Source organism: Bactrocera oleae, chromosome 2 (genome assembly GCF_042242935.1).
Source record: "Bactrocera oleae isolate idBacOlea1 chromosome 2, idBacOlea1, whole genome shotgun sequence".
In the NCBI taxonomy this organism is placed as follows: domain Eukaryota; kingdom Metazoa; phylum Arthropoda; class Insecta; order Diptera; family Tephritidae; genus Bactrocera; species Bactrocera oleae.
In genome coordinates, this window is record NC_091536.1 from 82,948,715 (window position 1) to 82,965,956 (window position 17,242).

The window sequence follows — 17,242 nt, forward strand, 5'->3', positions numbered from 1 at the left end:
AATCGCAGACGGCGGCGAAGAAGCGATGCAAAATAAAGAAAGCACAAAAAAAGTCTGCAAAAGCAAAGAAAGCTTGAGCAAGCCAGCAGGAAGATCCTTTGACATTCACCTGGAAATGGGCAGAGTCAGCAGCAATTACCTTTAACGAGTTGACTTCAAGTGCAACAGCAACAACAACAACGAAAAGTGCCACCCTATGCAACAGCAACAACAGTAGGATAATTATATATAACATATATACCCATTTTTTTTTTTTTTGCTTCTCTACTTTTGTCATCTTTGCTGGTGAGTTCGTCGAGTTGACAAAGTTGCAGCTGCAAATGCGCTCAAGTGCCACTCACCACGAACGGTGGTTGAGAAGAAGAATTCACTTAACGGCGTCACCAATTATGTCGCCCGGCCGCGGGACAAGTCAAAGCTACTAGGTGCTTTATACCAAATTATATATAAGTAGTATATCTTCAAGTAGCATAAATCTTAGTGATTTCGGAAGAGGTTGAAAAATGTACGAAGGTAGTTTATTAAGTCCTTGCATTTTTGGGCATCAAAACACTTCAGTCGAATCTCGAATAAAGCTGCTTTATAATATGAGTGTTTTTGTAATGGCGGTAGAACATATGGTGTATACAAATGTTCGATTAGTTAGTGTTAGATTTCTCTAAAATAGTCTTACAAGCATAACATTTTTATAGTATGAGGCGGTCATCATTCGGTTTCTTAGTTTGCATTTATGATGTTGAAGCAGAACCATTCACACTTTGAAATCATCAACCAAAGAATGCAATGTTGCCAATTTTCATTGACTCTCAGGTAAAAATTAAGCAACACTTGAAATACACTCTCTCAGCGAACTGTTCTTGTGACGAGTGAACGGACGAGAGAAGGAGCCAAGTAGCCCACTGCGATCCACTACCAAAGTTATGCTAGGTACAATTTTGGTTGCAAGCCGTGAGAATATTGCCCAGTGCCAATAAAGTTTATGGTAGCAAAGGTTATTAAATTTGACAGCTGAAGTCATGGATATAAATACTGTGGCATGTGATCGTTCATTTACCCTTCGAGTATACTCTCATATCTTGTCGATAGCGTAACGGTAGTTGAAGACCAAAAGTATGCCATAAAAATCTTATAAATAGTGAAGACGCAACTAGTGTCAAGAAATAAAACTAAATATCTACTGAACCAAAAAACGTATTAGAAATACAATAAGAATTGAGGCTTACACTAAGAGTACACCGAATTACTGATGTTGTTGTGAATACATTTAGTAAAATATTTATTTATTTAAACCATGCTAAAAAAGAAACCACAAGAGTTAGTAGCAAAATCCAGCAATATTCATTATTTTCGAAATTATGCGAAAACACATCAATAAACTGTGAGACAAATCGCGCCACAGCATTTTACTATAAGCTACAAGTAAGTACAATGATAAAGACTGATTTACACATTCAAGTATAAACCTCCCTTGACACAATGTCAGCACATTTGCTAATTAACTTCCGCTCAACATCTGCTCTGCGTACTCAACAACTCATATATGCATATATAATATATATGTATGTGTTTGTGTATGTGTAATTGCTTACGTAGCGTTCACGCCCTCAAAAATGCCACGCTGAAATATTTCGTGTAAATACAATTTGCGCTGAAATGAATTAAACGCATTAAAAACGTGTGCAGAACATTAAAAATTCGTAATTATTGTTTAAAGTATTAATTAAAAATGTCATTTACACTGACGCCAAGCGAAAAATGAAAGAAAAAAAGAACACGTGAAAACACCAATGACGTTAGCGACGACAACAACGACAACAACGACAAACTTTCGCAGCCGGCTTTAAGTGGCCACTTTGCACGTTCCTTTTCGCCACAATGATTTGCTAAATTGCCACTTCGCGCTAGCTGCCACCAAACTGAAGCACCCACCCGCACTCCCCCACAGCAGCTGCCTTTGCCACTGTTTTGGCATTTGCCCTGACTTTCCTTTGCTTTGCTTAACACGCTGCTTGCCACTTGCCACTCACGCTGCTTGCGGTTGCGTTATGCGTTGCTATTTACCACAGCAGTGCCAACAGTGAGCGGTGAGCTGGCTGGTGTAGATTGCCACTCTGCTACTCTGCGCACTCGACTGCCACTTCTGTGCTGCGTTGTGTAATGAAATAACGTAATTAAAGCCACCCGACGGCCCTCATTTTGTCAGCTTTTTCTATTTTGAGATATTTTTCCACATTTTTCCTGCTTTTCTCCTCGACTTTTTACACCCTATGAGGACAACAACGAAAAGACGCAAGCAGCACATTGTTGTAGTTGTTGTTGCTGAAACGTAGACGACCACAGCGGAAGTTATTCATTTGCCAATATATGAGAACTCAGGATGTCGCCACGCGCTGGGAATCATGGACACAAGTATATACAAATATATATGTACCATATGTATATATGAGCGCTTGTGTTTATACATGATTGTTGTTGCTTGTAAGTCGTTGACATCATTGTGAAAAGCGCCTCGAGCAGCTGCTGTTGAAGCGTGTGGTGCTGAATTCAAAGAATGTTGGCCAGCTACGTGCGGTCATTAGAGCAAAGCGTAGCGCAAAACGCTTGAGATTTATTGAAATGTGTGGCATACAGAAAATTGCAAAGTCAAAAACCAACATTTTAAGTTTTTAATTTTATACGGCAAAAAAACAATACCCTTCCCGCATTGTTTCCTCTACCATTTTTTGGTTTCGCTAATTCTTTACCAGGCGCAAATAATTTTTCTGCCATATTAGCGTATTTCTTTAAGGAAAAAACCTCGTCTGATCAGAAAAGCCATCTACAACTGTACCGTCAACGTTCGTCAACGGACGAAGGCGCCGAAAAAAAAGTTTGTTCAGTACCAAAATATTTTTATGTCATGTCTGTCCGTCTGTATATATATGAACTGGAACCTCAGTTTTTGAGATATCGATCTGAAATTTTGCAACCGTCCTTTTCTCACCAAGAAGCTGCATGTCGGAATGACCGATATCGGATCACTATAGCATATAGCTGCCATACAAACTGACCGATCTAAGTTCTTGTATAACCGAACTTAACGATTTTTCTTGTTTTTTCTTGTTTCTTAAAAGCATCTCCGAGGAATCAACTGCTGAGTTCGCACTCTTTCGATTTCCAATTGACTGTTTGTTAGGAAACCCCACAGATCTTGTTTAAAAGATAGTTTTTTTTGCGATTTATATCTCATAATACGTTTAAAGTACAGAGCAGTCTCTAACGGTATTTACTTTCCCGGAATTTATTTTCCAAAATATATTTTCCTTTAAATACCGTTCCGGACTGTTACTTCTGACTCATTCTATAAAACTCTTTTGGTAATATTTTTGCTCTGCACCTCATTTTTATAGGCCGAAGTTATTGTAATTTGTTTTTTACTTTTTAGTAAGTCTTTTTTTACTTTATTTTTCGTTAAGTCGCGGCGAGCTTGCTAAATTATCGGTAGCTACGGCATTGGAAATCTTGAACTCAGCAACTGCAGCAGTCATCTAATTCTACAAATCTGTGGAAGTGCCACTTCCTACCCACCAATTTATATATGCGTCAAGCGTACTGCAAGCTAACTCCGAATGTTTTTTTAAGTTAAGAAAAGTTGCATGACATAAATACAGTCTAAGCATGACTATTGCCTGCAGAGCAGAAAATATTAATTTGTCTTGTTAGTCGACACTAGGACCAAATCCGGGTCCTGGGTAATGGTAGTATTCATCTCTAACGGCCTCCGCAAACCAAACGCGTACAGTGTCTCTAAAATATTGGTAAGCATTATCTCCTCTGGAAATACCGAGCGAAGGTTTGTACTTACCAAAATTATAAGCATGCAATTATGTTGACCAGAGGTACCGGCTACATCAAAAACAGCAGTAAAATGGCTAGGCAGTTTGTTTTCATTTGCTGGCAGTGAAATTGCACCACAATACCTCACACCGACAATGCATTCTTCAATCGAATGCGTTTCACAACTGCCGTGACTAGAGCAGCTCTAACAGCAACAACAAGTGAATAGCTGCAACAACAATAGATTCAACAAACGGCTAAAAATGCCAAGGAACATTTCCTACACTATGCACCCGTTCGACGACCAATCAGCCAGTCCGGCCATCAACTAAGTGCGTAAACCTGCCAGAATTTCGTGTAAGTGACACTCCAGTGGCACGAGCGAATTCCACTCGCCGCAGCCATAAGCCGTTCAACTAGCAAATAACTGTGTTTGCCCGTTCCCTGTCTCTTATCTTTTGGGGATTGCATCCTACATTTGCTGTGTACGCCAATTTCGTTTAACGGATGTGCGCGAGACCACCAAGCCCGGCTCCACACGTACACATGCACGTGAGAATGTACAAATATAAGGCAAACCAAAAAAACAAAAAAACACGATGGCAATATCGCCGCCAGCTATGCGTTTCAAATTTCAAATGGCAGCAGCAGGCGGCAGGCAGCAGCACCAGTTGAAGCCAACGAGTCAAGCAGTCAAGCAGTGAACCGTCAAAGGATTTCACGTGAACGCAGTCGGACGTGCGTCACATTCATTTTCAGATCCCCAGTTTAGCGTGTATTCTGGCACTGTTTCCACTTCTTTTCACATACTACGACAATATTGTCTCACTTGTGTGGGTGTAAGGTATCCTATTAATTCCGCAACCCGAAAATATCACACAGCTTCATAGCACCGACACATCGTGCCCACCCGTGTGTTTTGGCCCAAATTTACACAGCATTTCATTATGCTTGTCGCTAGCTGTTATGTTCCAAACCGCAGCTTTTCAATCTGTTATGGTTCAGCTTTTCAGTTTTGTAACACTTATTGTCATTGTTGTTGCTTACATCGTTAACGCCTTATTGCATTTGGTGCGTAACCTCAAAATTTGCGACCGCAATGCAACACGACTGGAAACATACTGAACTGATCTCATTTAATAATACTTCTGTGTGCACAACATTCGCATTTTGTAGTTTACATATGTATTTGTTTACCACGAGGAAAAATATTTGCGAGAGACGGTTCGCTGTCTTCCAACAATAAGCGGTTGGCGAACCAGAACAGAAAATGGAGAATACTTCAGCTATAAGGACCAGTAGGTCTAGCCGGCCAGTACAACCTAACCTAATGAACTCACCTAAAGCTCATATCAATCCAGATTTGTTCCACCGATGTTCAACTCTCTTAATCTCGGCTTCAGTTTTTGCTTTCACTTTGTATGTATGAAAAATTGTAGTCAACAGGGAATTAGAAAAAATTTCAACTACCTTCCTTACCACAATCTTAAACTCGTGATATGTGATAAAGCTAAAGCCTCAATGTTGTGAGTTAAAAAAGAAAATGTCCTCTTAGTAAAAAATAATTATAATCAAACGACGTGGTTCAAAAAGATAGGAGTAGGTTCACGCTATCTACCTCTGCAGAGGTTCTCTATTTTAACCGACATCATTCAGGTGTGGTCTGAATAATTTCGATGCAGACATAATTTTTAAAGTCTAGAATATTCATTGAAATTTCTACAGGCCGCTCAAATTGACTACAGGGTCATTTAAAATTTGCAAAGTCTATGAGTTGGAGGGAGGCTTTACATAGTACAAACCCCTTTGCGGGCATAGGCGCTTAAGTGAAATGTATTCGAGAGCAGACGACAAATGCCAAAAGGCAATGAAGTGTCTGAAGCTGGCACAATCACAAGCGGCTGGATCAGCGGCACAGCCGAGTAATGTGCTTCAAGCACTTAAAAGCGCACGAGTTCGATAGAAAAACAAAAAAAAAAATTACTTAAAAGCTTCACAAAGGCAACGCAAGCACTTAGAACACTCAGGATATGGAACATTGAATGCAAACTCAACAAAAGCGTTTACAACGATGACAATAGCAACAACAAACACAACACTAACAAGCGCCATAAGCAATAAAGCCGCTAAAGCGGAAAAGCAACAACAATTTCAAAGCGAAACAAATGAACGCGCTAAGTCACTTTACAACAACATAACGAAATAAAGCGACCAAAAGGTACATAAAATCGGGTATTTACGCTGTTAACGGTCCAACGGTCCTGGACCGCGGTGGCGGGTGCTTTACGCACTCACAACAGTCAAAATCGGTGACCGAACAATACTGTAGAAGTATACGGGTAATGTAAATGTAGCACAGGGATGATTGCGGAGATGAGAAACTCAGTGATTGCTTGCAACCAGTTGAGTGGCTGAGATGCCAAACGACATACAAACTTAAATAAAGTTCGGCTGACAAACACAATAAAAAGCGAATTTATGATTGACAGCATAATTGGCAAACGCTTAGAAAATGTTTGTGGTGGCTAATAATTGTCGCTGATGTGGTGAGAGATGAAACCCAGTTATGTGAAATGCAAAAACCGTTAATTAGCGCTTTGAATATAAATTCGCTGTTTGCCGCCCAGCCGAGCCGATGGTGTTCATACGAAAAATATTTGATGAACACGTGTATGGTTTTAAGAGAGATATAGATAGAGGGAGAGAGAGAAATACATATACTCACTTATTTTATTCTAACAATTTCTTCTTCATTCTAATGACTAACAAGAACGTCTTACTTTTAATTTATTTGCAAATATATCAGCTTTGCTTGTCTTAACTTATTAGAGTGATAATTTTTTATAATAAACTAATGTTTTTTTTAAACCACTGCTAAGTTTGTTCCACACACTAATTTTTTACAGTCTACTCAGCAATATTCTGCTCGTCATTCACTTGTTTGATTTACTTGGTCGACTGGGTGGCTCTTTTGGATCTGTCCAATGCCATTTCTTCCAGTCAATGCACTTTTGTTCCGCCTCTGAGTAGAGTTTATTCGGATCACAGCGCACCATTTTGGCCGGTTGACCTTGTAGACCGCATTGCCAATATGAGGTGGGATCTTCAAAATTACGATATCGTTGATTTACTTCCAAGACAGTTTTGCAACCTGGTTCACCATTGTCCTCAACGTATACCATGGTTTTTGTTTTTTCGGTTTTTATAAGATTCCACTAGAAATATATGAAAAAATAAATAATATTGATACGTTTTAATAAGGAGTTATACATTGCAACCAGGTAATATTATGTAAAAATGTAAAATGAATATTTTTGTTTATTTTGTGAAAGTAGCTTAGTAGTTAGCTTTTCTAGTATAGTGCAGATAATATGCTGCTGTCAAAAATATAAAAAATGTTCGCTTCTGGGTAGTCAAATCACATGACCAGGGTAGCCAAATGTGGTGAAAGGTGAACCGATTTAGATGCAATTTGCCTTTATTAAAAACATAGACAATAATCTGTGCCAAATTCGAAGATATCTTGTAAAAATAAAGTTCTCCTTACAATGGCTTTATTTTCATCAATCAGTTTGTATGACAGCTATATCCTATAGTAGTGCGATTCCGACAAATGAGCAGCTTTTTGGAAACAAAAAGACGTGTACAAAATTTATCGCGATATCTCAAATACAGAGAGAATTGTTCGTGTATATACTGACAGGCAGACACACAAGGCTAAATCAACGAACGTTTCAAATTTCGTGAACAAATAAATATACCGTTTTCAGGGTATAACAAAATTATAAGGTTGCCACTTTTATTAGTTTTAATTCAAAATATTAAAAAATTAATTATTATACTTGTAATATAGGTATCAAAAAATATATAATTATAACTATTTGAGAAATATTTGAAGTGTTATTTTCAGTGGGATCATTAGTTTATAAATTCCACACTTATCACTAAACAAAAAAATCTAAAAAAGAAATTTGTGACATAAATTATTGAAGAACAATTTTTGCATAATAAAATAGAATACACTAAAATGTGTTAAAATAATACACATAAATAAAAATATTTAAATTTTTTTAATATCTAACAATTCTGAACATTTGTAAACCAGCTTTTATTAAACAAGGACTAATTTTTGACAGTCTCTGCCTTATGAAGAAGTTATGAGATCAAAGTTTTGGGTGCTTTTTAGAAAGTTTTGCCAAAATATCATGTACGCAATAATTTTTTAAATAAATGCACACGTTACAATATTGTTTTTTTTTTATTATTTTCGGTAATAAATTTTCTGATAGTTCATACGCAAAGCAATGGTTTTACAGCCCAATGCTTATTTTTTCTCATATATATACTAATATAAAAACAATAACAAAAGGTTGAACATGAATATACATATTTATATTCATATGCACACATATACAAATGTCGCCAGCAATTTTTCATATTTTCGTTATTTTTCGACAAGAAAACATGTAATAAAAGTTTACAAGAAATGCAAATATTGCTGTTATGAAAAAATTGCAAATATGGTACTTTGCAAACCACCTTTGTAAACACCTAGAAGCATACGTATGCAGACTACACGCCTGAAAGTATGCAAACAAATAGTAAAAGCTTTTAACGCATATTGCATACCAAAATGTTGGAATAAACAGGCATTCACTTTGCCAGAACTAAAGGCATGATACTTTGCATGTACTTGATATGTACATAAGTACATTACACACAGTGAGTCAATAGGAATAATGAAAGCTACACAACTATAATTTTGGGTTTTTATACCTTTACGTCGTTGCTAATATGATTTTATGAGCCAAAAATATATTGTAGAAAAATTACCAAATAAATTTTTTGCATACACAATATTCTCCTAAAATGTTCTTGAATAGCTAACTTTAGCACCAGTTTTAAATGAGTATTTTAATTTATTCAGAAACATACATTGAGTTTTGAAATAAATTCGACGTTCGATAAAGTTTTCGTAAAATCAGAGGTTTGCTATATTGGATATAACTAATTTTTATGTGACTATTTTGCACTTTCGATAAAAAAAATAAACACAAATTTCAACTTTGGGGAAAAACGCAAAATTTTGTCACGATTGACATTTTTTTTTGTCTTCTCCTACCTAAGCTGTTATAAAAAGGGACACGTCAATCAGAAAAAAAAATGTATATTTTATCCAGAGAAATGAAGGTCATCCTTTAATTTTTTGGTAATAAGGGTTTTGGTTTTGGGGTTCTTGAACTTTAAGGGGCTCACCTAGTCAAAAATAAAAAAAAATTATTTTTCTGCTTCTTTCGATAGACTATACCTTTAAAAATAACATACCAAAATTTAATTATTTACTTTGCTTATTTAAATTTATATCTCCAATAGTTTTTGAGTTACAACCCTCTAAAGTGTATAAAAATTCCTACTGGGTACTTCAATACAACTGTATAAAGCTAAAAAAATTATTCAGACATGAAGATTTTTAATGATTTTCATGCAAAACGGTGTATATCGAAATTATGTAATGTTAATGAAAATAAAATAAAAGCAATTTACACTACTCAATGTATTTGTGTGTATGTATGTATGCAAAAACAATGCACTGAGTATTGGAAACCACTTAAAATGACTTCATATATTTATATTTTTACAAAAGTATACTCCCTCTCCAAAACACCAATCAAACCATTAGTAAAAATAGCACCTTCTTATGTGTTATCGGTTACATGTGTGCTAAATGCATGCACATTTTTCGGTGGCTTCAATGTCACGCAGCCCGACACTTTCACGCTTAGTAAATCTTTCGATCTTTCACCTCACCAACGTGGAAGAAATATTTGCCCAAAAGCTGCAACTTGTAAATTGTGTTTACTTTTGTTTATTGCAAGCGTTACAAATCAAAAGCAACGTTGTTAGCAACAAGAACAACAATAGCGGCAATCACAACGCTTTTGGTTTTATCGTCGTCAATGCAAACATTTGTGTGTGTATCAGCGGCGACAATCTTTAACGCAAAAGCAAAAGTAAACACACAAATTCACACGTGTGTGTGTGTAAGTAAGCATGCCTGTGCATGTTTATTTATATTTACAGGTGTCTGGCAGTCAAGTGGTTGCTTTGTGTATGCGGTGGCTTCTTTAGATTTTAGCCGGAAGCCATGCGCACACGTTAAGTGGGGGTGGGTGTGCATTTATATAGGTGAATATAAGTATATATTAAGTATATATTTATAGCTGTGTGTCTGCAACATTTCGTATCACAGTTTGGCATGCTGACAGGCGACAAATTGCCAACTAACCAAATATAGGTGGAAATTTCAAATTCACTCTTAGTTTGCTGAAAAATTGGAAATTCTATAGCCTATACGACTCAAAATTTTTTAGAAAAACTATATTCAAAAATGATTTTTCGAAATTCGTATTAACTTAAAAGTTACAGCCGTTTTAGTGTCACGATAACTCGGCCGTTGGCAACTTAACTTAAAACTTTAAATATGTTCTTATGGAGCAACATTTTTCGAAGCGCTTATCGAGCAATATTCTTTATATATTATATATCTTTTATGGCGGGAAGCGAAAATCTTTTTGTTAAATTCGTAAAAATTGAGGAAATGAAAAAAAAATGTATCTTCTTTTAAGTTGTCGCCATTTTTTTTAAATATATATCCCCTCTACTTCAACAACGTGTAACTTTGCGAAATTAATAATTTTTTTTCTGTCATTTCTTTTTTTATTTAAAAATACTTTATGCTAAAATATATATTTTTTTTTTGGTAATCGAGCGTCAGGAAATGGCTTCTAACTGGAATACCCTTTAATAAAATTACGTTTTTTTGCAACGCTGTTAAATGTTATTACATTTACGTGGTGAAGGGTATACAAAATTGCTTTCACTTTATTTTCGTTGAGTTTTGAGGAAACTCAGGATCAAAGCGCAATTGATTGCTATTGCAAATCCAGTAAACATAGATTTTTCAATTCCATTTGTATGCACACATTGCTACATATCGCTTCTACATAAAAACCGCTATGTGTAAGTAGCTATATAAATTTTGTATTTGCTGGCACTTTTATGCATGAAACAAGGCAAACCTCAAGCAGCCATAGGGGATTTTCTGCGTTGAATTTAAAAAAGCAATGTAGATATACATATATAATATACAAAATATATACATGTATATTATATATATGTATATACTCACATCCACATATATATAAAATACCGCATTATATATAATTATATAATTAACTATAAAATTAACAAAAGACGCCTAAAATCACGGCCCGGTAGCCAGCCACTTTGCATGCCATTACAAATTCAAATTAATTTATGAGGAATTTAAGTACAAAAACAATGCAAGCGCACCAACCAGCATTAAATCTTACCATAACCATTAGTTCTGCCAATTCATGCCACACGCACACAAATCGTGCGGGGCGAGAGCCCTGTCTATCCCACATTAACCTTACCTCTGTATACACACATAGTCACACGCATACGTGCATTAATATAGGCATATATAAGTGCTCATATAGGCGCACCGCACCGCATAGGCTCTCAGCAACACTACACCTAACTGTTGCCAAAATAATTATTTGCCAAATTGTTGTTGTGCCCGAAAACCGCTACCCAGACGACTGGCATCTACATTTCAGCTACTTTGCCGAGCCGCACATGCAATTACTCAAGTGTGCAAACTATTTACCATGTTACGTTACGGCTTAAGGCACTAAACCACTACTACAGTCGGCTCGGATTGATGGCGTTGCGACAATGACGGCAGTAGCACGAGCACGAGGCAAGAGCAATGGCGACATCAACAGCCGCAACGACAACAAATGTTGCTTGGAAATAGGACGCTGTGATAAAGCCTAAATTATGCACCCACATTGTTGAACGTTTCAATGGCAGTCGCACGCATACAAATTAATATGGAAGCTCGTGCGTGTGTGTGTGTGTGTGGGGGCATAAAGCGCATTGTGTCGCCTTGAAGTATCAGCTGCGGTTACAGCTGCTTAACGCGAATGCGAAGTATTACGCATTTATGCTGGTGACGCGGGGTTTATAGTGCTCTGCTGTGTTGGGAGTCATGAACCAGCAGAGGCACTTAGATTCTTCACATTTGTGTCGAGATTGCATGTAGCGCAAATGTAAATAGTTTTATAACTAGTTCGAAAGTAATTTAATGTAATTTTTTAGGGTGAACTCTCAAAAATTCAGAACACAGTTTCAGAGAGAGTATTCTAAATATATATTTGTCTCGAGTACTGGAAAGCACAAGTTTATAGCGTCGCCTCAACGTCGTAGCGATTTTTAGAAGCAATTTCATTTCAGAAATATTTTTGAAGGTATGAAATTGACTGTCTAAAAGCAATTGCTGCTTGAAAAACTTTTTATACTATAATTTTAAATTTCATTTCTGTCACGGTTAAATGATACTCCGAGTTATAACAGCATTGTCAATACAGTCAACTATAACGATCGAATCATCGGGAAATTATGCCGACGAATACGACTGCCAGAGTAAAAAAGTGAGTAAGCTTTAAATGAAGGGTTCAAAGCAGAGACCAAGCTGAAATAGTTCTTGATTTTGGTGAATCAGTTTGAATGGCAGCTCATATAGCTATGTTGCTACGATATCGGCAGATCCGTTAAATTAGCAGTTTATTAAGGAAAGCGACGCATTTGCCATAAAGTTTCGGAGATATGAGCGTATTTGTAAGCGGATTTTAACTTAGTGTAATCGGCTCTTAAAACTGGCGTTTTTCGAAATGTTGCGCTCAGAATTAGTGATGAAAATTTCTCCAAAATGGCTTGACCAACCGACTTAAACATTTACACGGCCATCTTAGATATATTCGTCAGGTGAAGATCGTAAGAAAAAGATTTTTGATAACAATTTCTGAAGTGTAAATTTTTTCACAAAAAATATTTTATTTGGGAGAGCATTTTGTCAAAAACCAAAATTTGGATTTGTCCTGCGATCATTAGCCGTATTCATCTATTGTAAGAATAAAGTTTTTAGATTTTTCTTTAAATCTTCTATTAAAACAAAATGAAAGTTCAAAAAAAAAATCCACTAAAAACGCATTTTTTCTGACTTGCAAGTGGTTATAAACTCTCAATGTGGCAATCAGATTTCTATTCCAAGATCAGTAGTAGTTCAAGATCAAAAATTGTCGTGAACTTCATTTATCAAATTAATTTAAAAACTACAAAACAACTAGTTACAAACTGGTTTCAAACGCACTAGTACGGTTTGGCAAATTGTTATAAGCTGTAAAATAGAATTATTTAACGCATTATCTTACTTTGATAATCGCTGTAACCTATATTAAACATGCACACATACAATTCCACTTTGATTGCAATTTTCCGGGCAATATCTCGTTACACAGTTTAATATTGCATTCTCTACAAGATTCCTTAGCCATTACAATATCAACCAAAACAACCAACAACAGCAACAAAAAACAACAACAGTTGCAATAACGCCTCTATTATCCAAGCAGTAGAATGAAAATGTGGCCATTTGTGAAGGCCAGTCAGCAACTGAGCTGCTGACCATCTGAGCGTCTCTCAGCCTGAGATACTAAAAATATTTATTGCACTAAAATTTCTTTGAGCTGTATACTTTGAATTAATTAGCATTGTTTGTAACCATTTGCGGTTTTGCCAATGCTCAGCAAATGTCGGACCACACACACACACACATATCTATATATGTATGTACAATATATCTATATGAGAGCAATGAGAACATGTGCTTAGGTCGCCCTGCCACTTTGTTGTCAGAGTTACGTATACGACCTGTCTGCTTAGCTCATAGTATATATGTGTGTTAGTGTGTTTGAGCCTTAATGTGTGTGCCTATGACCGAAAATGAATTGCTTACACAGTATCTCAAATTGGTAGCAAACATTTTAGTGTGTGCGCATGTGTGTATATGTATACAAGCAATATTTTATGCTAATATAAGCATTTGAATATATTTATGTATGTGTCTTCTACGAAATTCTACACAAATGCAAATGTTTTTATTTACCTACAAGTGTGTGCTGCTGCAAAGTTCGGTTTTATCAATGCCTCTTCATACATTTGTCGGAATCAACTTAATAATTCAGATTAAACTTGCCACCGCTCAGAGATTCTGTTAAATTTGTTTGTATTTTTTCGAATTTTGAGTTTATGTTGTTGTTGTTGTTCGTTTAAACTATCTGTGTTTCATTAGACCGACTTGCTGCAACGAATATTTTATGCTTTTTTCACACTAATTTTTATATTTCTCATAGATTTTAAAGATTTTCTCCTATTTTTTTAATTTAGTAGTACATGCATATTCAGAAGTTAACTGCTTAAGTATTACATTTGCTTATAGATATTTACCGCCGAGCTCCATTTTATATAATTTAAAGTTTTATTTACCTAGTTGAACTTTCAATAAACATACATATGTATATATAATTTATATGAGCCGAACGGCTTGGTTGTTGCTGTACTTACATATATGGTGAAAATATTAATAAGTGCGGTTGGATTAGGTTAGATTACACTTGAGCTAAAGTACTTAATAAACTTCTGAAAATGGAAACGCTTGTGAGTAAACAAAGCGCCTAGAACCCAACACAAATCTGCTTAAGACGCACACCTAGAGTGACAGCCTAAAAAAGGTGATTTTTGGAAATTAATAAATAAACTCTATCAATTGCTTAAAATTGTAAGAATATATTTATGCATATTTTAACAAAATTTTTGACCAAAAAATGTAAATATTTTTCGCGTTAAACGCAACAACAACAAAGATTCTCCACTGCTGTCATGATTCGAGCCTTCCGTGTATGAAATCTTATAAAAGAACTCAATACTAGAAAATATTGATTTACGGTCGAAAAATAATTAAGAAAATAATGGCATTTTTAAAAAATTTGTTGAAATTTACCCAAAATTTTTGTGGTTTTGGTTAGTGAAAATTCGATTTTTGATAAGATCAAAGAACTGATACGTCATTATATGGAGAACTATATACAAAAAATTTAGAAAAATCATGCATACCATTGGTCTCCAAGTAATCTCTCAAGCAATTTCGAAAATGAAGTTTTCAGAAAAATTTAAACTGAACGGCTACATTTTAGAAGGCGGTAACTCAAAAACTATTTGAGATACCGATTTAAACATTTAATATGTTATTCTAAAGCCTTTCCAAATTGTAAAAAAACGATTTTTTTTTAATTTCACACTAGCTATGCTACTTTAGCTAGGTTCCCTATATGGCTAAAAGTATAAGATCCCAGATGGTTCAAGCTTAGTCACGCAAAAGCTGACATTAAGTCATCATTAAGATATCTTCACGAAATTTTCTTCTGAATAACTCCGAAAGCTAAGCAAAAATTAGTCGAAAATTTCTTAGTGAAGCTCGTGACTTTGTTCTTTAATTACTGCCGATGAAATGAAAAATCTCAAGCTTCTCAAAGGAGTTTTCACCTCATTTTTTTGCTCTACGAAAAACATTAAAAATGCTTTTTAATTCATATTGGAACTGGTAGAACTGAATTGACTTAAACTAATGCTTTAAAAATGGGTCTTTGTAGTATAACTGACTCTCTCTCTACTGATTAGGTGCGAATATTTGGCATATTTAATTAATATAATTTAAATTATAAGCTTGCCATATACTGGATTCTATATCTTAAATTTGCACAATCACTCAATAAGGATCATCTAAATAATACATTTCAAAAACAATTCCGCAGATTTTTAATTAATTTTTAAACCACTTTGGTTCTACTAACAAAAGTCTTTCAAATGGTATTTAAATTCCGAAACTTTTACTCGCAATTTCACTCAAATCAAAATTCACAAAATATAAATAAGTAATTATACTATAACAAACTGAATATATTTTGTTCACCAGATGTTCCCGGTATACCAAACATATGTTACCAGACTATGGTGATGGCATTAGAATATTACATTATGTGAACAAGAAATACGTAGCTAACCGTTTTATCACTTAATTAAGCATTTATGATTTACTGTATTTGCAGAACGTTTCAGCACTTACAATATATTATATAATATTCACTAGCCAAGCGGAAAAACACAATAAACGGAATACATATAAAAAAAAATGTTAACTATTCACCAAACAGCTGTTTCTCGACGCTTAAAGCGCATGCAAATAAGTAACTAAAGTCAATTTCCAACTTGTTGCGTGCCAAACACTTCATTAGCGCAAACTATTGACTGGCTGCGGGAGCTTTCGAAACGAGCTTTTCACAAGCGCTCGCTAAAAGACATTCATAATTTCGTATGTGTAGAAGTTTCGTAATCTTGAACTAATCCGTTAGTATAAGGCGCTGCACAGTGGTGTTGGACATTTAAAAATTTGCTAAATAAAAAATTTTTTGGAAACAAATTAATGTACATTTTAAATATCCAATTTCGTTTTTAATTATTGAGAAGAGTTTTAATATATTCATATTACCGTTATGGATATTAATATGATAGCATTAATTTAATTTATTATAAATGCAGTATGGAAGTAGACTTGTTACATTCGCGATTTCGATCTTCCCCGTGAATAAACCCTAAACAAAGTCTCAATAGTATATAATAATTTGAACCAAAATGTTTGTCGTTTGCTTCTGAGATCACATCAAAAAATTGTGGCTTATTACTAGTATATGAGAACTATATACAGAACACGCATCTGATGGTGTTCGGATCATTTGTCTCCGAGTAATCACTGCAGTAAATTTGAAAAATGCTGTTTTGGCAAAAAAGAAAGCTTAAAGTTAAACTGATGCAGCTGACTGAACTGCTAGAACTAAACGGCTACACTTTACAAGGTTGTAGCACAAAAAATATGTTAAATATCGTTAATAAAGTTTTAATATGTATAAATTTAATATAAAATAATATGAAAAATATTCAATTTTTTTTTTTTACTTTCCTACTAGTTTTGCTTAAACGCTTTTACTTTGTTCGCTCTTACTCAAGCCTTTATGTTGAACTAAATTTCAAAGCACAATATTAATCGAAAACTTTTTTCCATCTCTAAGAATATGAAAATTTATGATTTTCGTTCGAGTATATTTGTCCACATATATCTCTAACGACACCACTGTGCAGCGCAAATAGGCGCGAAAGCTTTGATCATCGTTTTAACACACTCTTACCTTGGTAATTACCTGGTAATTGAGTTAATTATAAACTTTCCAATTTAATAGTTATTATAACTGGTTATTTATATACTTGTACATATATACATTTTCCATATACTTGTAAGTATATTACAGTCTAGAATATGCTAATACATATTACTCAAGAATGCTTTTTGAGTAGTCTCCGGAGTTATGCAAGAACTGCACAAATAACGAACTCAATCTGTTCTGGTTACTTCGACGGAGTTTGGTGTGAGTGAATTTTAAAACAAAGT

General features: G+C 35.0%; 2 long non-coding RNA genes across 3 annotated transcripts; both read right to left on the reverse strand.

The window, feature by feature from the left end:
- Window positions 1–3,654: 3,654 nt before the first annotated feature.
- Window positions 3,655–5,042, reverse strand: LOC138855675 (uncharacterized). Its single transcript, XR_004976281.2, has 2 exons — window positions 3,845–5,042; window positions 3,655–3,786 (listed from the first exon to the last, which is right to left on the reverse strand). It is a non-coding gene; the product is annotated as an uncharacterized lncRNA (long non-coding RNA).
- A 1,976-nt stretch (window positions 5,043–7,018) lies between these two features.
- LOC106623392 (uncharacterized) lies at window positions 7,019–16,054 on the reverse strand. 2 transcript variants are annotated; one of them, XR_004976280.2, is made up of 3 exons: window positions 15,866–16,054; window positions 14,308–14,465; window positions 7,019–7,031 (listed from the first exon to the last, which is right to left on the reverse strand). It is a non-coding gene; the product is annotated as an uncharacterized lncRNA (long non-coding RNA). The 2 variants fall into 2 exon arrangements; XR_011394936.1 differs by lacking the exon at window positions 7,019–7,031 and adding an exon at window positions 13,854–14,044.
- Between the last annotated feature and the right edge of the window lie 1,188 nt (window positions 16,055–17,242).